At 33.8% G+C, this 18,244-nt stretch overlaps 1 long non-coding RNA gene and 1 pseudogene across 2 annotated transcripts in view; one reads left to right on the forward strand and one right to left on the reverse strand.

The window, feature by feature from the left end:
- LOC149544298 (protein NRT1/ PTR FAMILY 8.1-like) overlaps positions 1-18,244 on the reverse strand; it is a 153,714-nt pseudogene that overhangs the window by 57,806 nt on the left and 77,664 nt on the right. Inside the window, exons 2-4 of the transcript XR_016355766.1 lie at positions 11,439-11,580; positions 11,012-11,229; positions 10,278-10,834 (exon numbers count right to left, since the gene is read on the reverse strand). The product of XR_016355766.1 is annotated as a protein NRT1/ PTR FAMILY 8.1-like (transcript). The remainder of the gene's footprint in view (positions 1-10,277; positions 10,835-11,011; positions 11,230-11,438; positions 11,581-18,244) is intronic.
- The window catches only part of LOC149544299 (uncharacterized), a 108,100-nt gene that overhangs the window by 11,084 nt on the left and 78,772 nt on the right, over positions 1-18,244 (forward strand). The window lies entirely within an intron of this gene.

The following is an 18,244-nucleotide window of genomic DNA, read 5'->3' on the forward strand; positions in this document are numbered from 1 at the left end:
CCCATCTGCCAGTTAAACAAACTGTTAAGGGAACTTGTTTGATCTTCCTAGCACTTCCCTAGTCGTAGAATGTCTTCTTCATCTCATTCCACTCCTTCCTCATCTCCTCCTTTTGCCTTTGAGTTTGATGCAAGTTCCTGACTTACAAACTAGTTCCTCAAGTCAGTTGTCTACTTTAATGGAAAGGGTGTTTTTCTTCCAATTGTGATTTGCCTTTTTATGTGACTAACCATCCTCCCCCTAATAATGTATTGTAACCCTTATTTTCCAAAGTAATCACCACAAAATCCAGGAAGGACTATTGTGTGCCAATCACTGCCTTTTGCCCCATTAGAATCCCTATCGGCTTAATTCCATGTGGATCTACTCCTACCAACTAAAATCTGGGTGGCCAAAGGGTGGGTCTCTGTAATATCCCTAATTTTGACATATATTTTAATAATAAATATTATAGTTACATTATAAATCAATGAAGATTATAATATATTTAAATATTATCACATTTGAATATATATATAATATTAATAACCAACAATAATAAATTGATTAAACTAATCAATATAATATTATATATATTAATAATACAAGAATTAATATAAATGATAATGATAATATATTATGTTATTTAATAATAACATGAATTGATATTACTCATAATAATATCAATTATAAACATTATTAATAATACATACATTAATGTCTATATATATTATAGACATTTATATATAAAAAGAAAAGCAAATAAACTATACCTAAGTTAATGTACTAATCAAACATAATTAATACACAAACTAATATATACGTATGCAACAAGTTATATTAATAAAACATGAATAGGAATAATCTAAATTGCCACCGAGCACATGAAGGAACATATCTACCCGCAGGTGAATCAAGGGTACTTATGGGGACATGGAGAACATAGCATCAAGAGAAATACACACAAGACGAGTTCACGGGAGGACACATCAGAGATAGGCGTCTATACTACATGTGAACGAAGGGAGGACATGGTACCCGATACCATCAAAGCGCCAACAGATACAAACTGCCACATTGATCATCTCACAGAGTACATGGTGGAGAAAGACCAAAGTAACATCGTAGGAGTTTATAGGAGACAACTAGCATCCCTCGCGTGAGAATACAAGGTCAATCAAAGACATCCAATCAGACCACGTGGACAGAGTGGCTACCACCAAGCAGAGGGGATCATCAGAAGAACATACAAATTCGCTGATAAATGCATTAATAAGGTCAGTGGTAAAAGCACTAAGGAAGTAAGCACCCCGCCCGCAGCCAGAGAACATACACGGAACAAACAGCCCGGAATAGAGAGAGATAACACAGTCTAAGGGATTAAAGATCATTGAATACAAAAGATACAAATCAGAGTGGACAGTAGGTGCAACCAATTGTGTCGAACAGTACAGGGGTACAATCGTTCCGGCAAAACAGCGCAGTAATACAAGCAAGTCCGGCCTTATTACCACGTGGAGCTCGAGTATTCTTTGATACCCATGCAATCACTCAATACAATAATCAAGAAACATCTATTGTCTCAAACTTATCGTGAAGGGAGAATTATTGAAGTTAAATTAAATTATTAATAAGAAAGAATATTAGGTTGATATAATTTTAAATATAATTTATAATTATATTAATTATTTAAAAGAGATTGGAATTAAGTTGACATACAAGGAGAGTGTTCTAATTTATCTCAAAGTTATCAATAATTATATTAATTATCTAAAAGGATTGGAATTTCTTGAAGATAACTATAAATTCCATATAATTCCAAGTATAAAATAAATATTTAAAATCTTTAAACTAGAAATAAGAGCAATTTGAGGTATAGTTAAAAAGGGGACATTACAGTTTCCCAAGTACCTTCCCGATTTCCTCAGTTAGGACATTGTCACCTGAGCCCCCATCCCCGATAATATTTGTTAGCTTGTGCCCCATAATCTTCATTTCTACCAATGCAAGTGTCCTCCCCATCCTTACGGTAAACAAAGTGTTTGTGTTTTTCCACTTTAGCTTCCTCTATTCCATCTTCCTTGGAATGTTCTTCCTTCGTACTTCCTCCCTGTGTTATTGCCACCCATAGCTAAGGTAATGTTTCTAATAGGTTGAGGATCTTCACTGGAATTGTTGCCTAAAGTACTTGCTTTATGACATTAGTTTCTGGTAATGACCTAGTGGATGGAAGTTTAGATGTACTTACTTTTCCTTCCTTTTCCATGGTGTCTTGAATATTCCTCCTAGCTTCTTCAAATCTCTCTTTCTTTGTACCTACATCAGGATATGTGAGCTTCACGGCTTGCATACTTGTGATGGCCAATACCCCCTCCATAGTTTTGCAATTTCTAACATGTTCAACCCCTTTTGTCTAGGGCAGTTGGCGTCCTCATGGTTACTGATTTTGCACCATTTACAAAGTTGTAATGACCCATTTCACTATGTGCTCTTTTGCGTAAGGATTTTTACCCTTCGTTTGACCAAATTCCAACTGATGGAAATGAATGGTGATGTTTGTACAATGCAAGAAGGCTTCCGTACGATTAGGGAAACTATCCCCCGGCTTGGAAGGTGAAGAGATAGGAGTGGTACAGTGGACTAGCCAACTTTGGAATAGTCGTATAGTGTACAGGAAGAAGAGGTATGGTCAAACTGGAGTTGTATAGTAAAACGAGTGTAGTCAATATGCTAGTCATAAAGAAATCCCAGAAGGTCGTACGGTATGACTACTATGTACGGTGAACAGAAGGGTGAGACTATACGGTATGGTGGGAAGAGACAAGGTGATGATCGTACAGTAACAAGGGGGCCGCATGGTTGATATGTGGAGGCCGTACGTTATGTAAATGGAGGTCATACAACAGATGTATGGCAAGTCATATGGTATATAAATGAAGGTCATACGGTAGGATTGAAGGCAGTATGACTGAACTCTGTGGCCGTATGGGTAGGTGATGTCTAAGTGGCACTGAAGGTTGTGAGTTGCAAATAGGGTATGGAGGGAAGATGAGTTCTGTTAGACACCATAAACTACTAATTTCGAATTTATCAGACAAAGCCAAGCAACAATGGAGATTTGAACACGAATAACTTCCAATTAAATATTTCCAAATGATGGTGCTCCGATTTTCCAGATCTAAGCGAAGTATTATATGCAACAACAGAATAGGGTGAGGGTTGAATGCCACCGAAACCGTACAAGCCAAATAGGAAAGACCTTTCACTTCCGAAATGGAAAATAAATCCAAAACTCCAACAGGAATTCGCAATAAAACAAATAATCCAAAATGAACACCTAAAGACTACCTACAAGCCATGCTCGAAATAAAAATGGGTTTGAGATATATTAAATCAATTGGCCCATTAACAATAGTTTGATTAATGATTTATTTTATAATGGGAACATTACAAAAGCATACCTTTGTTCTGTCCACCATTCTAGCAATCCCAAGCAAAATGCCCCCATTCATTGCATCATCTACATTGAATATGGACTATCCCTTGGCATTGTACTAGATTTGGCTCCTGGGCGTGTTATTATAATTGTTGTTATTGCTTCCCCTCCTACTATTCCAACACCCTCCAAGTGATGCTTCCATATTTATATTTCATGGAGGCGTAGAAGGTGGTGTGGATTGTTCCCCTTGAGTAAAAAATACCTAAGCATTTTGTGCCTTCAAATTATAGGGGCAGTCTTTACCCTAATACTTGGCATATATCGCAAAATGCCTTTTTGGGGCACGCATTTTTTGTGCTTCATTTTCACAATCCATACACCATAACTCTTTTCCTTCTTTTTTCTCCTCGTCCCCTGTCATTTATTTCCTCATTCTCATCATACCTTTTCTCAATGCTTGGATCCTTTTAGAATCATCTCCACTTTCTTCCAAAATTTCACTTCTATTGCCATGTCTCCTTGCTTTAGAGGTTTTGTTTTCACTCTCTATGTCCATTGTGTGAGTGCACATGTCAACAAAGGATGATGATGGTACTATTTTCATTTAACTTCTTAGGGATGGGGTTAGCCCTTCAATAAACCACCTCTTCTTTAACCCATCTATGGATTTATTGTCTAGTTTCCCAACCAATTCCTTCATCCTCTTGCTATATGCTCTTAGGGATTCATTTTTCCCTTGGCTCGTATTATAAATTTATGTTACTATCTTGTCATCATCCCGTAAGAGTCTTAATTATTCCCGAAAGGTTGTATGGAGATCCTTCCATGTAGCCTTCTTCCTGACCTCCAAATCTGTGAACCAATCGATAGCCATACCCCTTATGGTGGCAAGAAATGCCTTTAACCATTTGTTGACATCATTCTCTCCATTCGTCTGCCATACGGTTATGCAAGTTTTACAATGTCATATCGGGTCCTTTAATCCTTTTCCTATGAATCTTGAAAGTTTTTGTTTATCTGTGGCCATTTCGATTGTCCCACCCTCCTGTCGGAATGGTGTTCCCTCCTACCGGGATGATTGATCGAGTAACTTCTCCTTGAAGTTCTCCCTCTGCTTCGCTAGATCTTTGCCCCTATGTAGATTGATGCTCTCTTCATGCCGAGGTCTTCGGTCTGTTCCACCCCTCCTTGCTTCCTGGTCCTTTAGAGATTGCCAAATCGGCTATAACCTTTATTATGTTTTCAACTAAATACTCTTCAGTTTGGTTTTCACATTGGGATTGGTTAACAAGTCCTCTTAGATGACGACATCTTTCTTCCTATTCTCTACTCAGTAGAGTCCATCGCACGGCAGCTTCCACCTCAATTTCTTCTTCTCGTACTCACCTCAGATCTTTATTTGGAATAAGGGGCATGAATTATTTTATTGCCTGGTTGTTCTCCTTGGATTTTCCTACTCCTAAAGTTCTCGTGTACTTCTTTCAGAAAACAGTTGGATCACTTGTTGCCTTCTCTGCTCTCTTTGTAATTTGGCTCTTTCTTTCTCCACATGTACCAAGTTTCTCACCAATAACACAATAATTTGTCCGAGAAGGTTGTACACTGCTAGTGACACTAACAATTTGTCTTGTATTGTACTCTCTAGAACCGCTCTCTCCAGGCTTCCCTTTGCACATACTAGTTGACAGAGACTTCCTAGGCTACCACCTAATCTTGTGTCACTTGATCTTCTCTTGTTATTTCCCCCTCTTCTCTATCATTGTTTGTGACTTGTACTTATGGTAGGAATTGTCTACCCATTACTCCACCCTATCTAATATATGACCTCCAAGATCGAACGTAAGCAACGATGCCAAAATGTAAAGTGGTTACCAAACAGAAAAATAAAAGAATTCAATTCTACTAGTACAAACATAAACATTCATTACCAATAACAAGCATACTAGCATTGGCGAGAGAAACCAATATTCTTTATTGATTACCATAAATGAGTACATCATTCATGCTCCAATGTTCTTAAGTAATGGTTGGTTGGTTAGGAAGACCGACACATCCCCTTGTTCCTAACTACCCAACCCCGTTACTAACTATCTTTTAGTTACATCATTGTTTTATTATGCCCTAGAATGCATTCCATAATTTATGTGCGTTTACCTTTATAGGAATGTCACTTACATAGCATTCATTCTTTTCCACCCTTGAATGAAATTCTTAATTGATATTGCACTATAGCTTGCTATAGAAATTAAGTTGCTTGGAATATTTACTCTCACTTTATTCAAAGTCTTTTGGAACATGGGCTAGTTGTAGATGATGAAATACAATAAACCCCTTAAATGCATATGCGATAACATTAGTAACATGCATTTTAAGAATATATGACATATTTTTAGCCCATTCACTTTCCTAATGTCCCTTTTTAAGATCCATTATTATAGATCATTATTTAATCAATTCAAAAGTTCATATTAATCATTTTAATTATTATTTGAATTTATGACTACAGGTTATAGATGTTATCCAAGTTGCCTCGACACCATCCATGGACTCCCTCAAAGTTTATAGGTCCAAGCCCATTCCAAGAAGATTTATGGGTTGCTGACCCCCACCCTTTATTGGGACAAGATCCATTACATTGGATTTATACAAGCCCATCCTTGGTAACATTGTATCCTTTAGATCACAAATCAAATAAAATGTAGTATTAGAGATATATCCCATTTTATAATTATTTGTCATAATAGTATTAGAAATTCATTCTTATTTTTAATAATATGGAATTAATCCTATTCCCAAAATTAGGACTATTATCATCACATATTTTGACTTATAAAGATTACACTTAATAATAATAATAATAGAAATTTGATATTACTACTAACTCAATTATTTAATTTTCCTTATTTTATTCATTCATTTCTACATAATTTATTATATAGGTAATAACTCTTTGCAATATTAAATCTTTTAATTATAAGCCTTCTCGTCTTTAATTAGTGAAACTCCATACTAATAGACCAACTATCTTTTCATTAATTATCCATACCTTTCTTATGTGGCCTTGCATATTGGTTCAAGGTAAGGGAAATAGAAATTTGGTAGAACAATAAGTAGTTTTGAACATCCATTAGAACTCCCACTTTATAATATATGCTCTCATTTTATATGAGCGATCAAACATATGGGGTTTTCCAGTTACAATTGAATGATTTTTCATATATCTTTTTTGGTGGCCATGTTTATAGAACATTGGGTTTCCATTATATATTTTTTCTCAAGAACATCTAGATATTATTTAATACTTCCTTTTTATTTCCTTTGTTCCATTCAATGCTTTGTCAACCTAGGTGATGTGGATTATATAGCAATTCAAGGATAGCGACCTTTGTAAATTTGACTAGTCGATTGCTTGTGTGGGTCCCAAACATAGTAGTAGGGGTTTATTATTAGTTTATATAGGAATTGACTTATGTTATATAAATATTATTAATAAATATTCATTAATAATTTATATTGTTTTATTCAATATCAAATATAGTTTGATATTTAATAATTTATTTATTAATTAATTTATCTAATAATATATTAATATATTTTTACAAATAGGAAAATTAGATTATTAGAGGGGATATTACAACTTTCCTTTGTACCAACCCATCCCACTTTGTCGGAGTCGTTACATTTTCACACTAAATGAAGTAGTTGGAGTTCAAGATGTAACTTTGTAAATTATAGTTTTTCTTTTCTTAACAAAGTTACATTCATGGAAATTGTAAAAAATTAATTATTGATGGTTGCATACATTATTCAAGTGTATTTGCCTTCTATTCATAATATAAGAACACTACAAATGATTATTAAGCAAGATCTTCGGACACCCAAAAATGGACTGACTTGCGAGTTCAAATTTAAGGCACTAATTATTCTTCTATTAATTGAGGGTTCTAAATCATTAATTAATCATTTTATTTACTCTAAAAATCAAATCTTTGCATCATTTAATCATTGCCAAATTTTGATTAAATAATTAAGTTTATTTAATTATTTTAACCTTTAACAGGCAAGAGCCTACAACGCATCGGTAAATTGCGAGCCTCTCATCAGAGAGGTCTTGGGTTCGAATCTACTCACTATTAACATATAACAATACTTAATCTTAGCAATAATAATAAATGAATAATAAATAATTAAGGCTTCGATCGATTACCTATCAAAACTATATTTTATCTTCATTTCACATCAATTTCAATTTGTGATTAATTTCAACTAGTATCACCTTTCTAATTTAATTTATTTTTTGATTCAATTAAATCTAAAAATAGAAAATCAATTTTATAAGGAATTATAAATTTTGAAAATTAGAAAATCCTCACAAATTGAAAAATCATTTTTTTTATAAAAATCCAAAATTAGAAATGATTTCAAAGTTTCTATATTCATTTTTTGGAAACTCTCTCCAAAAATTGAAAATATCTCATATTTTATCCTCTATCATTTTCAGTTGAAATTGGAGACTTTACAATTATTTCTCTCGTCTCTTTCATCCTTGTCCATTGATCATATTTTTTTCCAAATCGATCTCAACCATTTATGGATTTCCTGAAAATCTATATAAACAACATTCCTATATCACATTTTTATCACTCACTTCCACATCGAACCTCTGTCAATTTTCTATCATCTTCCTATCATTTGAAATCGTATATTTTTATCATTTCTCGAAGTTCAAAGTCAAGGTGTTGCCCAATTCATAGCAGAGTGCAATCCCTCATATGAACAAAAATAAACAATGGAGGCTTGAGGGAATCTCTCTGTTTGCATGTTTTTATCTGTTTATTTCTTATTGATTATGCTTTCATTTCTAGTGTTTGTAGGGTTGAATGAATTTATTAGTTTAGCATATTGATAAATTGGTGCTACAAATTGTTTGTTTGAGTCTTGTAGATTTCCCCTACGACACAAAGGTGTCTTGAATGACTTCAAAAAAGATTCCTTTAACAAACTCAATAGTGCAAGTCTCCATATTCTTTTGTTACAACCTGTTATAATAGAGTTGTGATATCCTCGTGGCAACCTCCTACTACTTGAATGCATCGACATAAGAAATTCTAACTATGCAACCACACATTGACATTACTTTTATCTTAGTGGTGGATTCAATGACTTTGGTTCTTAAATCAAGGTTCAACATTATAGCTGTAGTTTAATATAATTTTTACTAAGCATTGTTTTCATAGTTTACTATGATTTTTTTTAATGAAATAAAGTAATTATGACCAGCAATAAATTTAAATTATTTCTTGAGTTATTGAAAATGTTGTCTATATATAGATAGACATATTAGAAAAAATGGAAAATGAAAACTGTCAACTATATCTATGTTGCTATTAAATGTCAATTCATATATTTCTAATTTCATACAAAATTATTTTTAACAAATAGAAATATATAATATATATTATACTATTAGACAACAACAAAACTATTATTAAGTATAACTAAATAAAATGTGAGCTTAAAGTGTTTCTTACTCTTCTATAGTAAATATTGAGCTTTCTTCCAAATATTGTAGTAATAATATATCACTTGTATTTTAAAAAATTATAATTGTAAAATAATTCTTAACTAGATAAAGTAAAATAACACTAAAAACAAAATTCAAGTATAAGTTAAAAAAAAAATTAAAAAGTTCTAGAATGATATGTTTTAATATTGACTAAATAAATATATATAATGTTATAATATGTGTGTGTAATTACATGATAAATTTATTACCAAAAATAAATATTTTTTAAAGATATTGTATTTTTAACTCTAACAAATATTAAGTAAATAAAATTAATAGAATTTTTTTTTAAATAGTTATTATTATTAATTAATTATAGAAAATAGTTTCATAAATAGATTAATAATTATATATATATATATATATATATATATATATATATATATATATATATATATATATATATATATATATATATATATATATAATGTTAATTTTGTTCATAATTTAAATGATTAATTTGTTAATGAAAATAATTTTTTTTAAGGATATTATATTTTATACTCTAGCAAATATTAAGTAAATAAAATTAATAAAATATTTTTTAAATAATATAAATAAAATCATATATTTTTTAATTGTTATTAAATAATTATACAAAATCATTTTCATAAATAAAATAATTTATATTATCTCACTAGTTTATATATATATATATATATATATATATATATATATATATATATATATATATATATATATATATATATTTTTAAATGATAAATATATAATATAAATATAAATATATAACCTTAAAATATAAAGTTCTAATAAACCTCCCTCCTAGCTTTAATAGCGGATCTATGGAGAAAAACTAGTTGAGAGTGCTCTTAAACTTGTTAGTGTTGATGATGACTACAATTGAATAAAATATATAATGATCAGATCATAGGATATTACATAAATACAACAATAAAACATAACTTAGTGCACGAGTATCACTCTTATTTTTGGGGGCCTTTACTAAACACCTTCACAAAAAGCTGTGGTAAAAAAAATTGAAAGTGAATTAAAATTTCTACAACATTTTGAAAAATGTGAAATTAGGGTGCTCAACTATTAGATCCTCTCCCTTAGCATGGTGATCTCTATCCATATTCACCAAATCTCACCATTTGAAGATAAGAATTTGTTAACTTGTAATATTTGTCTTTGGCAAACTAGGTGAATTAATATTAATCATGCCTACATCATTCTTGGGTATGGTGTGTAAATTTTTTTTAATTGGTTCCCTTAATAACGCTTTCTCTAAATAAATAAAAGTTTCTTTTAAAACGAGAATAGTAGACTCACAAAAATCCATCTGTGTGCTCAAGTTTCCGACTTCCTTCAATGGTAGAATCATTATCTTGAACTTCATAAAGCAAGGAATTATCGTTTGGAACTTGAATATGTCGTTTCCAAAACGATGCAACAATGACCTGAGCTATCCGGGTCAATGCACTGCCTCTTGGTTTCTGATGCCTGTACAATATGGTGCCTGACAAGAAGAAAAATATTGCCACCGCCAAGGCCACAGTAGGAATTCCAAAACCCCACCCCCAACCAACATTATCTTGGATCCAAACAAGGACACTGCTAGATATGAGAGCCCCAATATTTAATGAAAAATAATACCAGTTGAAATATGAACTCTTCCTTTTCTTTTCAACATCATCTGTCTCATCAAATTGATCTGCTCCAAAAGATGATACGCATGGGGTGATACCTCCATTTCCTAATGCAACAAGGTAAAGTGAGAAGAAGAAAACACCAATCTGTGTCGTAGATGCATTGTAGTTATCATCAGAAACCTTCCACAGAGGCTTCAGATTGGGTGTAAATGCAGATATGGTCAGCAAGACCATTCCCTGAAAAGCAATGGAACACCTTCAGCTAATATCTGTTTCAATTTTTAAGATTGCGATCACAATCCAAACATTAAAACATGATCAAAAAACATGGTCAAAGAAAGTAATCGTAAGTTTATGTGCAACGGATAGCTCAGTAAACGAAACATAAATATCAAAGAAACAAAAAAGACTAACAATAAAAAAGATGATGGAGAAAACAGCAATTGTCCAGTATCATCCCCAATATGAATCGGCCATAAAAGCCCCGATGATAGGTGTAATGCTACATGTTCCAGACCAATTGGTTACAGTGTTTGCTGCAGTCGAGTTTCCTTGATGTAAACACTTTATTAAATAGTTCACCATATTTATATTGATTCCACAGTACGCTATGCTTACACAGCATTCATTTCCTACATCAATAAAAAAATGTTAGGAACCCTAAATATAAAAAGTCTCAATTGCTGCTATATAAAATAACCACCTCTCCGTGATTGTCAAATTTGAAAGTCACATGTAAAAGTTACTGTTTTCGTCCTAGTCCAAAAACAAAATTCTGTAGAAAGAGATTGCAATGTTGAAAGATATCTTATTTGAAGTAACGAGATTAAATGGCACGTACCCAAAATAAAGGAGCAAGCCTTCCAGTTCCCTGATTTGTTCTTGATCGAAGAATTTCCATGAATATTCACAGACCCATCTTGAGCTATTTCAGCATTTGGATGCACTAAACAGACCTCACTCTCTGTCTCCAAATTCTTATCCTGTAGAATATAAGTAAATTAGAAAATTGAAAAACTAAGGGAAAAATTTGGAAGAACATTCACCATTATATGATGAACAATGTATCGATTTCATACAAAGATCTGAGAAAACCATATTTCCAGGTGGCCAAGAAATCTTATCTTAGTTCTAATTCGTGGGAGCTGAAAATTTTATAATTGGCCGTCTTTAACGTCAACTCAGATGGAGAAAGACAATGAATCTTAAAGTAAATAATTGCCAACGACTTACTCAAAGAACAATCTTGTTATTTTTTTAAAATTCAACATAATATAGAGGAACACTGCTCTCATCTATCATATTTCCACCTTTCATAAATGCAAAGAATCCAATATTGAGAAGTTCAACACCCAGATTGCCAATATATGTGGCAGTTCTGAATCTTTCAATCTGGCAAGATAACAATTGTTACATTGAATACTATACATCCTAATAACCATTAGAATGACATAAAAATACAGAATATAAATATCATAAAAATACACATAAAGCACTCAAACATTTTATCCATATTTTAAGGAAATTATACGCAATATCTGTTTGATGTACAGAAACTAATACTATAATATGAATTGCTGTGCTATTTAGATTACAAAGAGAGGATCTACCAACTAGGCGTGTTGTAGTATCTGTTTTTTGTCAGCGTCCTCGCTAATATAAAGTAGTAAATCCATCCAGATACATGATTTAAAATTTACACTGGTGTTGTATCATCACTGAAATTTACCACATCAAGAAGGATTTTGCAAACTTGAAGATCCATGCAAAATGCACTGCGACCAATGGCTATATGCCAGCGTATCACATCACATGGGCTTAGGTTTGTGATATTGGTTCTACAAGCTGTCAAAATCTACCATAGTCAGGTGCTTCTTTTTACCTCCAATGATAGTTGAGAACTTAGGGCCTAAGTCTATCCTACAGAGATTATATGTTTCCCTAGAATTTTATAGAATAACCACTGTTCCATGGAGTTTCCAGATGGGGAGGGGCTTTGGGAACAAGCGGAACAAAGAGCCTTAAATATAATACTTATAGACATAATAGATGAAAAATTAGTTATAAAAAGATCTATAAGAATTACATTTCAAATGAACCTTTGGCAAATTAGTAAAATAGCAAAATTGAAATATATTAAATACTGAAATACTTGAATACTACTAAAATTTGACAAACAAAAATGTCAAATTGGAGATTCCTATTATCCAAAATATTATAAACATGATTGTGATGAGTAGCATGGAATAAAAATAATAAAATTTAGTAAAGGGTGGCCTCTAATCATCCCCAAACTCCTCATCCCTACAGGTTGGAGCTGCTTAAGTCCACATAGTCAAGCTCTGCCAAACCAATACCAACCACCCCTGCCTCTGGAATTGTAGCGTCATTGTCAATTTGTGTTGGCTCCTCTAGCTCTACATCCCATCATGTTGTTCAAGTCTCTTTGTACACAAGTGTTTTGCAGTCAATGAGACACAAAGCACCATGTACAGGCACAAGCTTCTCTGATCTCCTAGAAATAAGTTTGTCCCCCCTTAAGAGAATGGATAAAGCTATAGGTAGACCAATTACTCTCGATAGCTGAAGAACTAGAAACCTAGATAGGAATTACATGGATTGGTAGTCAAAGATTTTGGTTGATGATAATTACACCACAAAATTGGGTTCTCGCGTGCCATAGTTGCCATATCCATCTTGGCTGCCTCAACTAACCTCTAAGAGTGGCAGATTTGGATGACTTAGTGTGAATTCTGTTGGCATCTTTAGGAGCATACATTTTCTCAATGGCCTTAAAGAACTCTGTGTTCACCTAGGCATCTTGTGTCAATGTAATTCTACTAGGTCTAGACTTGTATCACTTAGGACTCAATGCATAGGCAGCCATATGCAAAGGAGCGTTGAGCTTCTGCCATCTTTGATGAGTGATTGGATGAATGTGCTCATTGGATAAATGATGTTACAATCACAGAGACAAAACTAAGAAGATCTTCAATGAACTCAATGAAATGCAAGAGACCATCAGCAAGGTATTTTGTGTTAAAACAATGTATAGTTGGCTGCAGTCGGACTTCTACTTAGAAAAAGAATTATGAAATACGAAGGTATGTATTGTATTAATCTCAGCCTAGTCTTGTAAAGCCAGATGCAGTCAGACTTATACTAAAAAAAGAAAGGAATTATGAAACATGAATGCATGTATCTCATGGACGTGGCTCCTCCCAACCTCGGCCGGAACTCTTATTGGCTATTTGTCTCGCCCGCTGGTTTGAGACTTGATACACGGATTGCAAAAATGCTAGCGGAGTAAGGGAATAACAGAGTAATATTGGTTGTGTAGTCGGAAAGAATGTTTCAGCTGGAAATGAATGTTCTCGGCTTGAAATGGGAACGTAGCAGACAATGGAAAGAGATGCCGTATGGGTTGGTTCATGGCTTCTCTTAAAAGCCAGCCGTGACTTCTTAGCTTCTATTGGTTTCAAGAAGTCCATTCGAATTCCAAAAACATTAATTCAATTTTAAAATGAAGAAAATGAAGAGGGAAAAGAAATAAAGGAGGAATCGAAGAGTTATAATTTCATTTTATTATTATTATAATACATTCTTATATACATTCACATAAGTATATCGATGAGGTGACATCATTAGACTATGTTACTTTAATTTAATGGTGCCATTTCATTTTTATATTTATGTGTTCGTATGGAAGTATTTATTATAATGATATGATAAAAATTATTAAACAAATTTCTTGAGGTATGTATTATATTTTAAATTAGTTTATTTTATGTTTTTCCTATATTGTTTCCTTAGTAGCTCATGCAGGTCCCATAATGTAACCTATGGACAAGTCATCGTATCCCTTCCAAGGAAGTCTAAGGTCATACTTGGCGATCCTAATGATTGAACCAAATGAATATCCCATTTCGATGATCTCATTTAGCAATGCTTCCCCTCTCTTCAATCTTCTCCTACAATCACTCATGAAAATACTTTTTCCATAATAATAATTCCATAGTAATTCAAAATAAAACCTATTAATCACTAATTTAAATCAAACAACTGCTAATCAACAATTAGTACAACGTATATAAATAACTAACTCATTTCACATGATCATGAAAAGAAATTATTCGTTACTGACCATATCATCAATAGTTAGTACAACGTATATAAATAACTAACTCATTTCACAGGATCATGAAAAGAAATAATTCATTAAACAAACGGTTATGATCAAAAAAATTAGGGCAAAATTTGGGATGTAACAAAGGTGATTTTACATGTAATTGCATGTAGAGAATGAGATGCAATTTGTTATGACATGAAAAGTGGAATTACATGTAATTGCTCATGAAAGAAATGGATGCATGTGCCTTGGCATGTGATGGCGAAAATGGAATGAAAAGATGCACTTATATGCGTTCATGGAAGATGGAGTGAAGTGAAACATGCTCAAGTTCTTGGGAAAGAACTTGCAACTTCTTCAAAAGAAGAGAAACAAGAAAACAAGCAAGCAAACAATGAAAAAAAGCACAAAAGAAACACATACCTTCAAACATGTCAACAAGCGGGATACCTCAACATGCAAACTCAAATTTGGAATTTTGGAAAAAACCAAAAGTATGAAAATGATACTTTTCATTATTTTTAAAGAGAAAATGCACTTTTCATGGCATCTTTATCAACAAGTGTGTAACATCAAGTTAAAACATGCATCAAATTAGCAAGATAAGAATGAATTAATTATCAAAATGGAAAATGTCCACTTATTTGAAGATTAATATGCCAAGAATGAAGGGAATGAAGTTCCAACTTTGACAAATTCTCAAACAAACTTGGACCTCTTCAACCTTGCAATGATGAATTCAAAATGAGCATCCAATGAGGCATTTTTGGATTAAAATGCCCAAAACGTGCCCTAAAATCCCTAACAACTCCACTGTTTTCAATAAATGCCAGTTCTTAAGATGTCCAACATAGATATCCACTAATTATATTTGCAAACAAAGATGGTGCTCCATCTGTGCCAGATCCGAAGCAAAGTAATACAAAGATGAAATAGCGTGAGGGTTGAATACCACCAAAACTAGAATAGCCAAGCAGGGAAGATCTTCCACTCTCAAAATGGCAAATAATATTGAACTCCATCTAGAATTCGCAATACAAAGAAATAATCCAAATCACATACAACATAACGCACATAAATACCCATTTGGAGAATACTCCCGAGGGTTTACAAAAGAATGCTGACACAACAAACACCTCTAAATAATTAATAAAAATTGGGCCCCACCACTTTATTAAATAATTAAAGGTCCAAATAATATTATTTAAATTTTGGGACCGTTGATTATTCTAAGTATTTTATTAAAATTGGGGACATTACAAATCCTCACCACCGAAAGATTGCTTGTCCTCGAGCAATCCATAAACTCTAGGATCTCAAACCATGTGCGGACACGGATAACTATACCTGTTAGAAACTCCATGCTTCTTTGAGATCACATGAGCATAATTGAACTCAATTGAGATGAGGTGACCACCAACAAGCCTCCACTGCGCCACTCTGATATAAACAATGCTATATCTAAAACCACCAAGATCCCATGGAAGCCAATCATAAAACACATTGAGGCTCCAATCCAAAACCTTCATGGGATCATGCACACCAATCTCCTCTGTAGTCTCATCAGTCATGTGAATCTTGGGCCACTTCCATGAGGATGATCTTGCATCAACATGGATTCAAGTGCATCGCACTCCATCACCATCATTGTATCCATATTTATCAGCACTAGCATCATATCGATGAAGAGTGACTCTAGCTTTTTGCTCCATTCTAATATCAACATTCCTGTCAAATTTCTGTTGTGCTACATTGTCATGTCCTGAGTCACCAGGATCCCCAAGAAGCCAGTTATAAACTACATGAATGTCCAAATCCACAATCTTCATGTAATCATCTACCTGCTTAAGAATCTCACAACCTGTGTAGGATTATTTTTATGAGGAGGCCCTTTACATGGAGAAATTGCAGTCATGTACAACTTAGGTACAACTAAAGGACAAACTCCATATTCAGCCAATTGTGGCTGGTCCTACGAGGAATCATTCGTAGCATCTTCATGTAGTTGAACAACAGCTGGTAGAAAATTTCCATCAAGTTGATCGACGAGTGTTGGTTTGATGAAATTAGTGCAGGCATCTTCTTTGTCATTTTTTTCATCTTGAAGTTCTAGGTACTCTCCACTTGTAGGCACAGCAACAAATTCTTGCAAATCCTCATGTGACTCTTCATTTTCCTCTTGTGCCTGCATGACTTCATCTTGTAGCCACATATCAATCTCCCGCTTCAAACCATTGTTGAAGAGTTTATTGTGTTGAGATGACGGATACTTCATTTGCAATTCTATATAATCCTTAGAGATATGTCTCTCTCCCATCCACCAATCACCTAATCTTGCTTGATTTTCTTCACTGTCTCAACCAACATGGGAGTTCGCATTTCCCGTTGCTCCACCCTAGGAATGAATGTTGTCACCGATGGCCTTGTGCATGTCAAGATGTTGAGTGTTTCTTTAGTCCGCTAATGTAGCCTTTGTTGACTTCTTAGCTCTCTCAGCGCATCAACCAACCCATCACTCAACACCATGATTTCAATTCAATACCCAACAGGTTGGCAAGCTCGCTAGGTATGATACCACTATAATGTTCCCAAGATGATCTTGATCATAGGCGATCTCTGTTCAAATGGGATCTCGATTCGAAGGGAATCTCAATCCAAAGGCGATCTGGATCTGAACAAGAACTCGATCCACAAGGGAATCTCGATCCAAAGGGAAACTCAATCCAAAGGAGAACTCACCTCCAAGAAGAACTTGATCCAAAGGGGAACTCGACCTGAAGGGGATTTGGTCAAAAGAATCTCAATCCGAAGGGAAACTCAATTCGAAGTGGATCTCGATCCAAAGAAGAACTCAATCCAATGGAGAAATCAATCCAAAAGAGAACTCTATCCGAAGGGGAATCTCGACCCAAAGGGAAACTCAGTCCAAAGGAGATCTCGATCCAAAGAGAAACTTGATCCGAAGAACTCAATCCAAGGGGTAACTTAATCTAAAGGGTAACTCCATCCGAAGGGAATATGGTCCAAAGGGAATCTCGATCCGAAGGGAAACTCGATCTGAAGGAGATCTCGACTCGAAGAACTCGATCTAAAGGGAAATCTTGGCCTAAAGGAGAACTCAATGCGAAGGGGATACAGTGCATGAGGGATGTCGTACGAGGGTGTTGGTAGATTGTCATCTGTGTTCATACTTGGTTTGAATCAAATCTATCAAAAGTTATCAGATTTGTAAGTCGTGTGGTTGGTGCTATTTATGAATGAGCTAATTCCAATGTTGTGTGCCAGATAAGATGATATTAGAATGCCAATTGTGCAAGATATATGCTAGAGAAGAAGAGATGCAAACATAGATATTCACCAATTATATTTGCAGACAAAGATGGCGCTCTAGATGTGCCAAATCCGAAGCCAAGTAATACAAAGACAAAGTAGGGTGAGGGTTGAATCCAACTGAAACCATAAAAGCCAAGTAGGGAAGATCTTCCACTTCTGAATAGAAAATAAGACTGATCTCCAAC

Source organism: Cupressus sempervirens, chromosome 8 (genome assembly GCF_028749045.1).
Source record: "Cupressus sempervirens isolate cs-2001-9-10 chromosome 8, ASM2874904v1, whole genome shotgun sequence".
NCBI classification, from domain to species: Eukaryota; Viridiplantae; Streptophyta; class Pinopsida; order Cupressales; family Cupressaceae; genus Cupressus; species Cupressus sempervirens.